This window comes from Hylobates moloch, unplaced genomic scaffold (assembly GCF_009828535.3).
Source record: "Hylobates moloch isolate HMO894 unplaced genomic scaffold, HMol_V3 SCAFFOLD_21, whole genome shotgun sequence".
In the NCBI taxonomy this organism is placed as follows: domain Eukaryota; kingdom Metazoa; phylum Chordata; class Mammalia; order Primates; family Hylobatidae; genus Hylobates; species Hylobates moloch.
The window spans coordinates 5405661-5421334 of record NW_026652296.1 but is presented as its reverse complement, the minus strand read 5'-3'; the positions used below and the strand labels follow the sequence as shown (position 1 = coordinate 5421334).

Below are 15674 nucleotides of genomic sequence, written 5' to 3'. Positions count from 1 at the left end.
TTCCGTATCTTGACTGTATCAATGTCAATATTCTGGTTATGATGATGATGAACTATATAGTTCTGCAATATGTTACCAAAGGGGAAACTGGATAAATGTTACAGGGGAAATATCCCTATTATTCTTCACAACTCTGCAAATCTATGCTTATCAGAAATAAAAAAGTTTAATTAGACCACTATACTATCTTGAATCTTAACACATCATTTGTGCAAATAAACTAATTCGAACAAACTGATATTTATTTACTTTATTAGCTATATTGTTAGTTGCTGCCAGGGGCCTAATGATATATATGAGGATCTGACTGCTACAAAATTATTTGTCTATCATACAAAGCATGGAAGACCCATTGCCTTGAGTCAATAACAAGCTGAAAAACTTGTCCTTAGTCCCAATTGTAGCATTTACCTCATTAGCAGAAGAATTAACATGGGCATGTACTTTTAAGATTTTTGGATGCTTCCAGATTACTCTTGATCACATGGAAGTGACCTTTTCCGACTTTCCCCAAGCTGGACTAATTACAGTCATTTGTTGCTTAATGATGGGGATACATTCTAAGAAATGTGTCATGTTGTTAGGCAATTTTGTCCTTGTTTGAACCTCACAGTGTGTATTTACAGAAAGAAACCTAGATCAGTGGCCTACTGCACACCTAGGCTGTATGGTATATGGCCTATTGCTCCTAGAATACAAACCTGTGCAGCATGTTACTGTATTGAATACTGTAGGCAACTGTTACACAATGGTATTTGTGTATCTAGACATTAAAAAGGTATAGTAAAAGCAGTATTATAATCATATATATGTACATATATATGCATGTGTGTATGTATTTTCTAGTTGATTTATTCCTTATATGTAAGCTTTAGCTTCTTTTTGTTAAGAAATAGTCTTAAGTGATAAATAGCAGAGACCCATCTGGGGTCAGAGTGACTGGTTGAGATCCTGATTAAGCTACTCACTAGCCATGTGACATTGGACAGGTTACTAAACCTCCCTTTTTCTTTCCGCATCTGATAAATGAGAATAAAAATAAGCATTATCTCTGAGGGTTGATAGAAGAATCAAATGAAGTAGTATCATAAAGCACACAGAACACTGTTCTAAACAGGTGTTAAATAAATTCACAATTTGGCCTCGGATAATTTCTTCTGACTCTATGAAATGAAAGTCAGTGAAATAAATACACTCTCACTATTTCATAACTTCTAGTCCAACAAATATACTTACAGATTTATATGATTACCTGCAAAATGATCACAAACAATTTGAGTACTTTTACAAGGGAAAAATGAGGTCAAAATAATAACTCCTGTAAAACACATGATGTGAATGCTTCAATGTGTCAAAATGTTTTTCTTCATTTAAACATTTAGATAATTTTTGTCTAGTTTCCATCCACATGTGTCAGAATGAAACCTCTCAGGCTATATTTTACTAAAATTATTTTGTAGGTGTCAAGAATGTAGACGCTTGAATTCAATCTATCTACTGAAGATTATCTCTTTGCCAGCAGCCCCAGCTTGCACTACTTTTAGAATCAGTGAACTCTCTGGGGGATATTTTTTAAAAAATTAACTGTGATGTATTTAATTAGCGAAACAGAATAAAGATATTTTTCAAAAATAATACATACAATTACTCAAAATTCTAGACATGACATTTGTGCTGTTGATTTGCTGAACAGCACAGTTGATACTCAGAAAATTTGGACCCCCTCGCTGTCAACTTAGAACAATGTCATTTCTTAGAGTGACAGCTGAATGGATGCTTAAAGATAATAAATTCATTAATCTTACCTTCTTCACATTTCAAGTGAATAACGAAATGTGAATAAGTGACTCAAAAAGATAAAATTAAACTCACCACCAGATGTCTCCACTTTGTAAGGCAATTAACCAAACAAAAAAGAGGTGATTCAAAGGGAGCGTTGATTTACGGCAGTGTTCTTGTCTGCAGTGATTTGTACCCCCTGGGGACATATAGGGTACTACCGTCTTTCAGTGGGTAGAAGCCAGGGTTGCCTCTAAATGTTCTACAATGAACAGAACAGCCCTCCGTAACAAAGAACCAGCTAACTCAGAACATCAAAACGTTTTTTATGTGAGATTATAAAAGATTATAAGAAAAAACAGGCATGAAACTAAACTCTGTTTTCTCCCAGCACCCTCTAGATATCTCTATTATAGGCCCAATAACATAACATTCTTTATTAATATAATATCATTTCCGTTTTACTTCAGTGTCATCCTCACCAGGTGATGATGTCTTATTGAGAAGCTGACCAAGGTCATTTCTATTTCTGTATGCCTACTGCTTCCTAGAGTGTGTGGCATGTGGTACACACTCCATAGCTTGTCAAATGAATGATTTCATGAATTAATCATAATAAGGTATAGACTCTAAGTGGAGCAAGAATAAACTCTACATTGAAGAAAGATGTGTTTCAGAATCTATCAATCCCAAGTGTAATGGAAGCTGGTGGCATGAGCAAGCAGCCAGGGCCTACTGGTAACAGGTGGTGTAGGTTGTTAGAAAGAAAACGGAGACGTTAGCAAAATTTTGAAGGAGGATGTCAGGCAAGAACATTATACACAATTGAGTTGTTCGGAATTCCTTCTTGAAAAAACTAAAACTTTTATTTAGATTAAAATATAAAATGGCTGGATGGTACTTGGCAATACCATCCAGCCATTTCATATTTTAATCTAAATAAAAAGCTTCAAACAGGATTGTCAAAAGAACTGATTGATGGTCAACACTAAATATATATCTGTGTGTATTGATTCAAATATAAACACCAAATTAATAATAACTATAAAATTTGGAGTATGTAAAATAATAAAACTAAAAAGTAAAAATACTGTAATGAATAATAAGTTAGAAGGTTTCAGAGGAAATTGAAAGAAGTGTTAGATTTCTTAACTATACAATTGAATAAATCACAGCTGTAAAATTGTAGGTTAAAATAACTACAAATTCTTAGTGTCATTTATGTTTTTTTCTAAATTTTGGGGAGATGAGAGAAACTATATTTGGAGGGTAGAATCATTTATTTTCATTTAAATAACTATATTTATATTGACTATTATTCTGTTAAATTTGACAAAATATTCAATATTTTATATTTAAAAATCATCCAAAACATAACATTTCCCTAGAGCCTTTCTTTTTTTTCTTCCAGTCATCACTCACTAACCCATTCAACCATCTATCCATGTAGGTTTATAGGAAGACACTTGCAATGCTGTTTATGCCATGTTACTTATGCTAGTTTTGCGTGGTTGAATTTGGAGCTATTTTTAAATTTTATATTTTTATTTTTTCACAAATTATTTATTTATAATGAGCATTATTGATTTAGAAAAAACAATGTACTACACATCTTTGTTTTAAACTTTTTTTTTAAAATTTACTCAGTCTACTGATTCAAATGTTGATCTCTTCTGAAAATACCCTCATGGGCACACCCAGAAATAATATTTGATAAGCCATCTTGGCATTCCTTAGCTTAGTCAAATTGACATAAAATCAACTATTACAAGTGCTTAATTATGAGTAGTAGCAGTGTGAATAATATCTTTTCTTGTATTCTTTCATACTTTTTATTTTAAAAAGTTACATTTTCCATGAGGAGAAAACATTTAGTAGTTCATTCTGCAGGATCTATGGAGAAAGGACCTCTATCATTCATTCAGAAGACAACTGCTAGAACAGAAAAAAAAATGAGGAAACACAGAACACAGAGCTTCATTTCTGCTTCTCTTTTCTTTGGCTGAATCCCAAACAGCTAAGCCCAGTAATATTGGCTTGGACAACCAGATGTTCTCTTTCCCTTGTACTCTCTCTTTGACTTCTGGGCTAAGTGGTAATTTTGTGGAGTCTAAGAGAAGTACAGAGTTGGGAGAAAATTACTTAGAAACAAAATCAAAGGAAACCGTAAAAGTAAATACTGTGTATTAAACTGCATCTGTCATAAAGGAATGTAACAAAGCTTGCAAACTCTGGAGTGATGGAGAGGCACCAGGCTTTGTGCTGAGTTCAGTCATTTCTCTCAGCTATTAAATATTGTCAAGTATCTGTGTTCCTTCTTGACTCTAAATGAAGCTTCCTTCACTCCCTTTAGATTCATTTATTATGCAGTGAGACATTTATTTTTTTTTCTTTGGAAGAAGGGACTAATATACTTGCACAGGCCAGCTTTTGTTTATTTGTCTGCACCAACAAACTTGCGAAGTTGTCCTCCTGAAGAGGTGAAATCACCTATGCATGGGTGAGGGAAGAGGACAGTCACCTGGAAAATTACTGCTTGTTACAGATGTGGACTCCATAGACTGTCTAAGGCAAAGCTACTGAAAGCTTCATTCTTAAGGACATCAACTTATGTTGAGTATAAAATAACACTGGAGAAATTTGCCAAGTTTAATTGGGAATTTTAAAAAATTGAGTCACCTCTAAATAATTATATAAGGTGTGAGTTCAACTGGATACTTGGAGAATCCTCTTCTTCACTGAAAGAGATGAGATCCTATGACTCTAAGCTTAAAATCCTTCACTGGATGCTGATGGCCCCTGGTTCCTAAAGGGGCCGTTGCAGGTCCAAAGTGAGGTGAGGAAACGAAGGAGAATGGAAGGGGGTTTCCATGAAGCTAGATTTTTTCCCAATCTAATATATTTATGGTTTGCCAAATAATGCTGTCCTCCTCCCTGCCAACACACACACCAAGTACTCCACTTCCTAATCCCCAGAACCTGTGCTCGGTTACTGTGTTATCTTCCATGGCAAAGGGACTTTGCAGATGGGATTAAGTTAAAGCCATGGAGGCAGGGAATTTATCTTGGATTATTCAAATGGGGCCACACGAATCCTTTAAAGTGGAGAACGTCTCTCTGTTTTGGTCAGAGAAAGGGATGTGATTATGGAAAGAGGATCAGAGTGATGTGATGTGAAAGGAACTTATCTATCCCATCCTTGCTGGCTTCCCATGGGGGAAGGCACCATGAGCCATGGTATAAGAGCAGCCTTTGCAAGCCGGAAAAGGCAAGAAATGAAGTTCCTCCGAGAGCTTTCAGAACGGAGTGCAGCCCTGCCAACACCTTGCTTTCAGCTGAGGGAGACCCATGTCCGACCTATGATCACAAATACTGTACGATAATAAAGTTGTGCTACTTTAAGCCATGAAGTTTGTGGTAATTTGTTATGCCAGCCACAGAAAACTAATACAATATTTTTATTGTTTTTTGTCATATCATGTCTTTTGAGTTTGTAATTTAAAGTGTTCTCTTTATATCTGTGAAATGATTTAAAATGATAGTGTATGTGAATGTGTGTGTGTGTGTGTTGTGTCTGTGTTTGGGTGGTGGTGTTATTTCTAGTTTATTTCTTCCTTGCCAAAATAAAATATAATTATCCTGTGTTAATCCTCTAATCTGAATTCTCCACTCCTTCTGCCTTACATGTATCTCTTCCTCCTTTCTTCCCTTTCTTCTTTTTCTAAAATTGTGTTATGAAATTTAACTGTTGACATATAGAATAAAGTCCCTGCTTGTTGTCCATGATGCATTCTATGTATGGCTCTTCTAATCAGGTCCCTCCTTCCAGTTGCACACCCACCCCCAACTCTTTATCCTCTAATACAGTGAATCTCAGACTTCCCAGTGATCATAATTCCTCTGGTACTTGTGAAGATGCACACGCCCACTTCCCACCATGCACCTGCTGAATCAGCATCTCCCAGAGAGGGATCTGAAAATCTATGTATTTAGCAAGGCATACAGTCATTAGTTAATTATGAGAAACACCATTTTATTAGCAGCACCAAACCTAATATCCCCTGTATGTGCTATGCCCTCCCCACAACCCATTCATGCCTCTAATCAGGTCTCCTTCTGCTAGAATTCCCTCACTCCTCTCCTTCTTCCCTTTCTGGTTCCTTCCCTGACTTTACCAGGCCATCTTCTCTTCCTAATTGATGTTATTTGATCCAGATTCTCACTTCCTGCGAGTCCCCTAGCTGACCCTCTATCTTCAAATCATGTGGAGCGTTCACACAAATGATGATGGCTGCATTTACCATATTGTCCTGTAATCATCTGTCAGTCTTTCTTCATCAGCAAGATTGTGTCCTTGGATGCAGGGATTGTGCCTTGCTCATTTTTCTCCTCTAAGACCCAGCAAGTGCTGAACATGTATTAGATGCTAAGCAAGTGCTTTCAAGAGGAATGAGTGAAAGAATGGTCACAGGAATGAATTAAATACTAAAGGCATCACATAATGAGCTAATTCTCTACTTTCTCTTTTTTAAGCACCACGCTCCTTTCAGTTAATAGCCTAGGGGGATTCAATTTAGAGAGCCTGTCACAAATATCCATGTGAGAAAGGAAATCTGGCGTGTGGGGTTTCTGGGTTAGAAAGAAAGAAGTCATGCTATGCCAACTTTACCTTCAAAATGTATTTCACTTATTACTAAACACTTCTCACAACGCCATGGACAGCATGCTGGTCCAAGTGTCTGTCATTTCTTTGGCCTCCCAGTGGTTCTTGAATATAAGAAGCACAGGGGCTTTTGCCCTGGCTATTCCCTCTGTCCTAGATAGTATTTATATATGGTGGCATATGTGTCATGGCTCAATTCCTCTTGGAGAGGGTTTGCCTAAGTGACCTATCTCAAATATTGTTCCTATCACAAGTGGTTTAATTTACCCTGCTATATTCTTTATTTTCTCTATAGTGCTTATATAGGATATATATTGTATATTTTTTCTATCTTGCTAATAAGAATATAGGTTCCATGAAGGCAGAAATTTTGTCTGCTGTATTCACTGTTCTATCCCCAGGACTTAGAGTCATTCCATGTATACAGCAGGTGGTCAGTACAGATCTGTTGGATGTTGAATATGGGTGTGGCAGAATATTTCAGTAGAACTAAGCAGCCTAGTCATTACATAATACAAAGTGCAATGCATGCATACACTCATCCCACTCAGCACACATCAGACATCTTAAGGTGGCATTTTAAATGCACCTTAATTTATATCTACAATTGCTAAGACACAAAAATTTAATGAATATTTTCTTCCATTTTTTTTACGTCTATTTCCTCAGAAGGCATGTGAGATTTTGCCTGTCCGTTGTTGCCGTCGTTTCCCCTTGTTAAAGTAGTCCCCCAACCTACTGCCCGTTGCAGCCTGAGGGAACAAAGCTGGGTTTTTGTGGATGATGGTGTCCTAATGCGGGTCCACTTTAGTTTTTCCTATTCCTATGGTGATGCTGCTGAGGGCCAATTAAAAATAAACAAATTGGGGGGGACGCGGTGGCTCTCGCCTGTAATCCCAGCACTTTGGGACGCTGAGGTGGGCGGATCACGAGGTCAGGAGATCGAGACCATCCTGGCTAACACCTTGAAGACTTTTTTTTTCCTTCTAATACTATAAATGTAGCAATTGTAGTCTTGTCTCTTATATGTTTATTTCAATTCTTTGTTTTCCCCAGTTTTTCTCTTCTATCTTTGATGGCTTGAGATTTTTTCTAATCCGCAAGAACAAAATATATACTCCAGCGACCACTGTCACAGGCTACGTGGTTTTCTGTTTTGAGGTTTTGAGTTACATTTCTGTTGCTTCCTGGTCAACTCTGTAGATCTCATGGCCCTGATGACATGGTAGTCACCGTGTAGTAGGTATCCTGTTCATTTGCTGGGCAAGAACAGCTGTCAGACAGTACATTTGATGGCTTTTCACAGAATCAGTCCTGCCTTTGAAATTATATTCTAAAAGCTCTTAGATGTCCATATCCACATTTCTTTGCCTGAAAAGAGAATAAAAGGAAAGAAAAAATATGTTGGGTATATCAAAATGCAACAATTCTTTCTTCCCTCACCCATCCTTTCCCTCTCCAAGTGCCCTGTCCACAAGAGATACAATATGGACATGTGCTTTGAACTCATATGGCTGGAAAGAATAGAAGGGAAGTGGACATAATCTTGCCTGAGACCATGGTTATCACAGGGTGAAAGCAGGATGAGTCTGGGCTATCAGAAAGCCCAAAGTCAGTGTATGCTAATCTAAGATGACTAACCTGTCCTAGTTTTTTTGAGATTTTCGCAGTTTTCGCACAGGAATTCATGTCTTGAGAAAACCAGGATGATTTATCGCCATCAGAATCATTCAAACACAACTCTAAGTGCCTACTCTGTGCCCAGCATTGCCCTTCAGGTAACTTGTGGTTTGGTCAGCCAGTCCTGTAGCCTGTCCTCATCTGCATTTGTCTTTCTTACGTTTCCATAAACCTTTAGAGGTTGCCCTTGTGTTAACAATTTCACATTCATGCCTGGGCTTGGTCGTTCTGAATGTTTGACCCTGTTAATTTTATTTTATTCTCTGACACGACCTTGGGCTGCCATAAACCCAAAATGAAAATGCTGTTTGGAGTCACAATGAAAATGGAATGCTAGAAGATTCTAGAGAAAATAAAATAACCCACAGAACAGAAGTACGGAAGGCAGGGGTAGCAAGGAGGAGCTACGCCATGTCATGGCACGCAGAGAATGCCCATGGATTTTCACAAATGCTGTTAAAATGTGAAAAGCAGGTGTTTCTTTTTTCTTCAATCTGAGCTTCAAGCTAATATGGGCATTCAGCTAAATCCCTCGCGGGTCCTGAAACAGTATGTGGTTTTGGATTTCAAAGGTAATTATTGCTGAATTCATTGTATGGCCAGTGTACCTGCCAGGTAGACATTACAAAAGAGCATGCAGGGGGCCACCAAGAGAATTTGGAGGACAATTTCTCCATCACAAAACCCCTTTGAAAGCCTATTAAGGCATCAAATGCCAGGAATGGAGTTGAACATATTCATAATACAGTTAACAATGCAAATGAAGCAACAGTTCCAGGTCAGAGAAAACGCCGATGCTCACCTGAGAAATTCGGGCTCCAGTGTATTGTGTCTGTCCTGCAGTTGACTCACAGTGAGTTACCTTGTAGAAAAGTGGCATATTTGCATATTTAGATCCTGGCTGGGATAAGCAAGAGAAATACATGTTCTGGCTTTCTGAAATGAAATTGAGAAAGAGGGGGCACATATTGCGCAATATGCTCATTTATTCATTAAAAATACAAGTATGTACATCTCCCAGGCCTTCACTGGGCAACTGCCCTTGGGAGAAAATAGAGACAAATAACAATAATAAAAAGCCAGCAGCCCTGTCCTGATGGAACTTAAGATCTGGTGGGAGAATCAGAAATAAATGGAATAATTACCCAAGTTAATATAAAATTGCAAATGTAATAAGACCCTCAAGAAGAGGTACCAGGATTTCTGAAAGCACAGAATAGAAGAATTAGAACCAGTTGGGGGCTTCCCTGAGAAACTGAAATTAGGCTGAGGTGGGCAGTGTTCACACTTGCTCACTGCCTAATCTGGGACAGCACTGCCGACAGCTTGGCCTGCATTTCTCCAAGTCTCCACAACTAATTTTGTAGGTAGACATTGTCCTTTCACACCCTCAATGATCTTATGAGAAGAGTTTAATAACCTTAGGAAGAATACTCCCCCATTGTCAGTAACCGTAATGGGAATGGCCCATCACCCTCAGTAACCTTAGGAGAAATATCCTGTCACAATCAGTAACCTAAGGAAGAATATTTTATTACAGTCCTAGAATAGAGGCTCCCTGAACAACCCCTCTTTTGTACCTCTGTAACTATTCCTGTACTGCAAAAGTCCAAATCCTGCATAGAGTAGCAACTCACATATTAGTCAAATTAATGTATTTATTCCCACCCTACAGATTTGAAAAATGTGGCCTAGAAAGGTTAACTAGTGTGCTGAAAGCCATATAGCTAGTAAGAGGCAGAGCCATGATCACTACCGAGCTCTCTGTGTGCAGAATAAAAGAGAGTGCATTCAGATTAGAGGGCACAGCAAGAGCCTCATGCATATTCCTGCAAAGGACAAGGATTTGCTGCCTTTCCTGTACATCCCTAAAGAGAAAGACCTTCAACTCCTCCTTCTGGTCATGTGTATTTCCCCTGAAAGCAGAACCTAGGCAGTGTCTTTCGCCACATGTTGGCAAATGGTAGAGAGAGGGCTGTTTTGCTTTGAGACACGAACTCCCAGGATCGCCTGTCTTGCTGATGAAAGTACAGATAAGCCTGTCAGATAAGCCTCCTGCTGCAATGACTGAGGTCTCCAGCTCTGGATTGCTTGCTGTGGACAATTCCTCTTGGAAAACCGTGTAAGCACCTTTTGAAAACCACACAACACTGAGAAACTTCCTTCCAGCAGAAGCACAAAAACTGGAAACCTTGAGGCTTCACCCACGTGGATTAAGTAAAATGTTTTAAATGACTCGGAGGCGACTTATAAAAAACAGTTTACATAAATTGATGTTCTATTCGAGGAGGGTGGAGAGGGTGGTTTTAATTTTTTCAAAACTTTCCTTTCAGTTTTAATAGTGGCAGTGGCCTCGAAGAAGCAACTCCTTTTGATAAAACATGCTTGTAAATTTATTGAGACAGACTGCAGTTGACCCTATTTCAGGCGAACCTCTGGGGCCTCCCACATACAGCCGTCGTGAGTGCTGAGGATCCTGGGATTTGAGTTGCTGGAGGAGTCCATTCTCCATGACTCATGCTTTCTGGGCTCTGAGATGCTCCAATTCATTTCAGGGTATTTAATTTCTAAAAGTATTCAAGGTTTTGTTGAAGATCTAAACAGTGCTTAGAAATTTTTACCCTGGTTTACCTTGATGAAAATGAACCTGGGAGGACTGAGGTGCAAGCATACAACAATCACACACACACAAAAGACAAATACTAAGCTCATCAATGTGGCCCAGACAGGAAAAAATGTCATAAATATAAAATTGTAGATTATAATGTGGTTACATATATTTACTTATTCTATCGTCCTTGTTTTTTTAAGAGGTGATAAATCAATATGGTAAATATTTTAAACAGATTAAAATTATTTTCTAATTAGAGATAATTCTCTCTTCTTCTCTCTCATGTCAGCCAGTTTTCCATTTACCCTCTGAAAAGATAGCAACATAATGAATTTCTTCTAGACTCTTCCAGAAATATGTTGTCCATTTAAACATATATTTCCATCCTCTAACATATACTTTTATACATGGATATAGTATGTGGACAGTATTATGCATTTTGATTTTTAGTTAATAATAAATCTTTTGAGGTACCCACTTCAATAACAATAATAATACCAACAGCAGCAAACAAACCCATATAGAGTATGTGTCTAAACCTGGCACTTTTCTAAATTCTTTTCAGATAATCCCTGCATCTTCTAGGAGAGGTGCAAGTATCAACCAGTTGGAGACACAGGGAAAGGGTGGTATAATTCAGAGAGTGACTTGAACAAATTTACACAGAAGGTAGTGAAGTGTGATTCAAATTCAAGCAGTCTAGACTGTGCCCCACACAACTCTGTAGCATAACCTTGCAGTATGAAAACGATGCCTCTCATGCAGGTATGCCTTATTTTTTTAAGAGCTGCATAATATTCCTTTGCATGGATGTATCATTGACTTATTTTGTTCACTGTTAGTGATGTCTTAGACTTTTTCCTACAGTTTGCCATTGTGAGCAATGTTTCAATCTTTGAATATTTCACCACGCTTTTGAACCCATACTAACCGCACATATTTGTAAAATCAATTAATCAATTTGTAGTAGTAGATTTACAGGCTTTTTAAACAGCAAAAGCTTATTTTCTTCTTACTAGTAGGGAGATATGGATGGGATTTACTGAAACAAGACATATAATGCATATCTATTCTTGCTGCCAAATCAAAATGGCCCCATCAAAGTGCAAGTGCTCACTAAATATTGGTTAAATGAAAGAATTAAATAGAAAAAGCTGCCATTTAAAAACATTATCACAATGCAAAAAAAATATGTTGATTTATAAGATCTCATTAACTTCATGCAATTAAAGCAACCATTATCCTCATTTTACAGCTCAGGGATATGAGATCCAGTGACTTACCCAAAGTTTTGAAGGAAAGATGTAAAAGAGCCATCTCTGAACTTCTGTCCTTGGGGATCTACATACTCTTTCCACTAGTTCTGACCTTAGCAGGTGTTTGACCCAGGACTTGCCCTACTTGGCTTCCATTTGTATAGAACTAATGCCAAATTTCAAAAGAAAATATTACATGCCATAATCAATAAAAACAAAATATCAAACATGTATTATGTGGGAAAGATGGAGATAAATAGTTGGCATTGCATTACTGCAATACTGTTGGCAACCATCCTACGAGCCTCATGCAATCACTGCTACCGATTTGCAGATGAGAAAAAGAAAACCGACGCTAAGCAAAGTTTAGTAACTTGCCCAATATCACAAGAAGTAGTAAGTGACAGAGGAAGACTTAACTCATATCTGAGTGTCTCCAAATCCCAAATCCCAAAGCCTCATGCTCTACTTTTTTACTGGAAGTTAAAATAAATATTATGACAGATACCTTTTGAAAACCTTAAGGATGATATATATTGGTTGTACTGATTCCTGAATGCATCTGTATTTCCTAAGGCTTTTCTGTCCTTTATTTTCAAGAGTCTTCCGTATACCTCTTAGGGAATCTGTCTCAGCTAGTATTATAATGAGAACTATCATATAGCAAATATTAAGCTGCTTAATAAATAACTACATATTTTTAAAAAAATGACAAACTCACCAGAATTGGCCTTTACTCAATAATCACAAACACCAAGCTTATGAATATTTCATGCTCACTCCTTTCTGCTGAGAGTGTGAGCATCCTGCATTTCTAAAGCTACAGATTATGCAGGGAGCAATGGAAACCATATGTTTTGTGTGTTTTCTTAAACAATTTGATGATGGAAGAACACCTGGCAGTGTTAGAGATAATGTAAGAAATGGTCGCCTTTTGTTATTTGAGTGCTTGAAATAAAATTCTCAAATGGCAAATTGTATTCCAAACCACAGTAATTATAGAAGACAGTGCAAAAAGGTATGCATTTTAAATTCATAAATCTAAATGAGTCTATCTGCAAGTAAGTAAACGTTATTCAATTTTCCACAGCAACTACCCCATCAACACTATCACCCAAAACACTGATGACATGGTACTGCTCAAATGTTGGAAACTTCCAGTTTTGAGTTCAATTGTTTCTTTCTTTGTTCCTTCCTTTCTTCTTTCAATCAATGAATGTTAGAGTTGTTTTTAAGTGATCTCAAGAAGTACACAGTTCAATGAATATGAGGAGTAAGAAACCTAAATGAAGGATAGGAAGACAGAGAAGTCTTCCTCGAAGATGGAATGTTTAAATCTGGATGGGGGATTGGTAAGAGTTTACCAGGCAGAAGAGTAGAACTCAGAGGAGGTTGCAGGCATGGGAATAACTCACAGAAAGAAGCAGGTACTTTCTACAAATCGGAGGGAAGCCAGAGTGGCAATTGCATAGTGACAAGGGGAGTGGCAACAGGAGGTGGGCAGAAGCAGGTAACGCAGAGCCTGTAAAGCATGATAAAGAGTTTGAACCTTCGCCCAAGAACAGTGAGAAGCCATTGAAGGGTGCGAAGCTAGTGAGAGATGGAATCTGACTCAGGATTGTCAAGATTATTCTGGATGAGGGGAGACAGGAAGAGGAAGGGAGAGAGGTAACTTAGTACATAAGTGCAGTAATTCAGAGAAAATATTATGTTGGCCTGCAGACCTGGTCCGGAAGAGTGACAAGTGAGCTGGAAAGAGGTGGGCGGACTGGAGAGATATTACAAAAGTGAAACATACAGACAAGAGTGATTGGTCAGGTGTTGGCAGTGAAAGAGGAAGATGTCAAGACTGACTTAGAGCTGCATGACTTGACAAGCTGCAGACATGGAGATCCGTTTTGAACTTCATGACATTATATGAAAATTCTCTATTTTCTCTCCTGGGAATATTTAGCAAAAAGAAAAAAGCCTGTAGACCATTTTCAAATTGTGCTTAATCAAGCCAAGACTTGTGCCCACCTCTTCAGGGTGAGGAACGCCCTCTGTGTTCATTTTACTGCTCTATTTTCAGTGCTTGGTGTAGCGTAGGGAGGAATAGAGTGGGTGTCCAATCATGAGTCTATACTAGGAGATGAGATGTGTTCCTAGCAGGGTTATAAGAATCTTGAGGAGGAAGGCTTCCCTGTCTTTATCCTCCATGTTTTTCTGTCCTTCTTTATTTCCTTCTAAACTTTTTCCTAAGTTACTCATTTGTGAGTTATTTTACAGAGTTAAACAAATTGATACTAAAGTCCATATGGGAAAACAAATATTATGAATAACCAGAAAAAAAATAACAGAAAAGAAAGGTGTTCTTTCTTTTCTGAAAGAGAGTAGCCCTAGAGTAGGGCTGCAGGTTGAGTAGCCCTAGAAGACATTAAAACACACTATAAAGCCACTATACTTAAATCAACATGGTTCAGGTACATGAATAAACTGACAGACCAGTGGAATAGAAGAGAAGACCTACGAATAGTCCCAAGTACCCGTGCAAATTTATTATATAATAAAGGTAGCATCTCAAAGCATTGAGGTAAAGAAGAAAATTTTAATCAATGGTGTTGGGGCAACTGGGTAGCCACTTGGAAAAAAGTAAAATTAGGTCCATATTTTACACTATATACAAGAATAGACTCCAAATAACACCCAAATTTTTTAAAGTGAGACTATACAAGTACTAGAAGAAAACATGGGCAAACTCCACTTTAACCATGGTGCAGAGAAAGGCTTTGTAATTATGACTGCCTATCCAAATGCAATACAGGAAAAGATGGATACATTTTACTAATGAAAAAATAACTACATGAAAAAGCAAACAAAACAAAAATGAAGTCAAAAGACAACTGAAAACTGGGAGAAAATATGTACAACGTATGCTACAATCGAAGCACTAAGATAGGCATTTTATATATACGAATAATTCTTAAAATTTGAGGTGCAAAAAGAAAAAAATCGGATTTTTTTAAAAATGAGGGATGACAGGAACAACTACGGAAACACACAAAGATGCAAAAATGTTCTTGAAACATATGAAGGACCAATCACTCATAGTTTGAGAAATGAAAATAAAAATACTGACATGCAATTTATCACCTACCAGACTGGCAAAAATTAAACGTGTGTCAATACGCTCTGTTGTTGAGGCTATGGGGAGACAGGAATTGTCACACTTTGCTGATGGGAATGCCTAGCAGTGCAACCCCTCAAGAGAGGAATTTGGCAAAATCTAACAAAACTCCACATGCCTACAACTTTTGCACTGCAGTTCCCCTTCTAGGAATCTACCCTGAAGGTACATTCCCAGCAATATGAAAACACTATACACTGGGTTATTCATGGCAGTCTTGATCATAATGCAAACATTTGGAAACAACCTAAATGCCCATACATAGGAGAGTACTTGAATAAACAATGGCACATCCACAAAGTGGAGTATTGTACAGCTGTAAGAAGAATGAGGCAGAGTTCTACAAACTGGCTTGGAGTAATTTCCAGAATATACTGTCAGGTGAAAGTAGCAAAATTCAGAAAATTATCTACAGTAAATTCTCCTTCATGTAGTAAAAAACAGGCTATAAAAAAATATACATTCATCTGCTCATGTGTGCAAAAGAAATGCAGGCTGGATAAACAAGAAATTATAGAT

The 15674-nt window shown here is 37.7% G+C and overlaps 1 long non-coding RNA gene across 1 annotated transcript; it reads left to right on the top strand.

Moving 5' to 3' along the window:
• The first annotated feature begins 8490 nt into the window (after positions 1 to 8490).
• On the top strand, positions 8491 to 12220 carry LOC116461496 (uncharacterized). The gene is made up of 3 exons (XR_004246069.1): positions 8491 to 8694; positions 11299 to 11498; positions 11989 to 12220. It is a non-coding gene; the product is annotated as an uncharacterized LOC116461496 (long non-coding RNA).
• The last annotated feature ends 3454 nt before the right edge of the window (positions 12221 to 15674 follow it).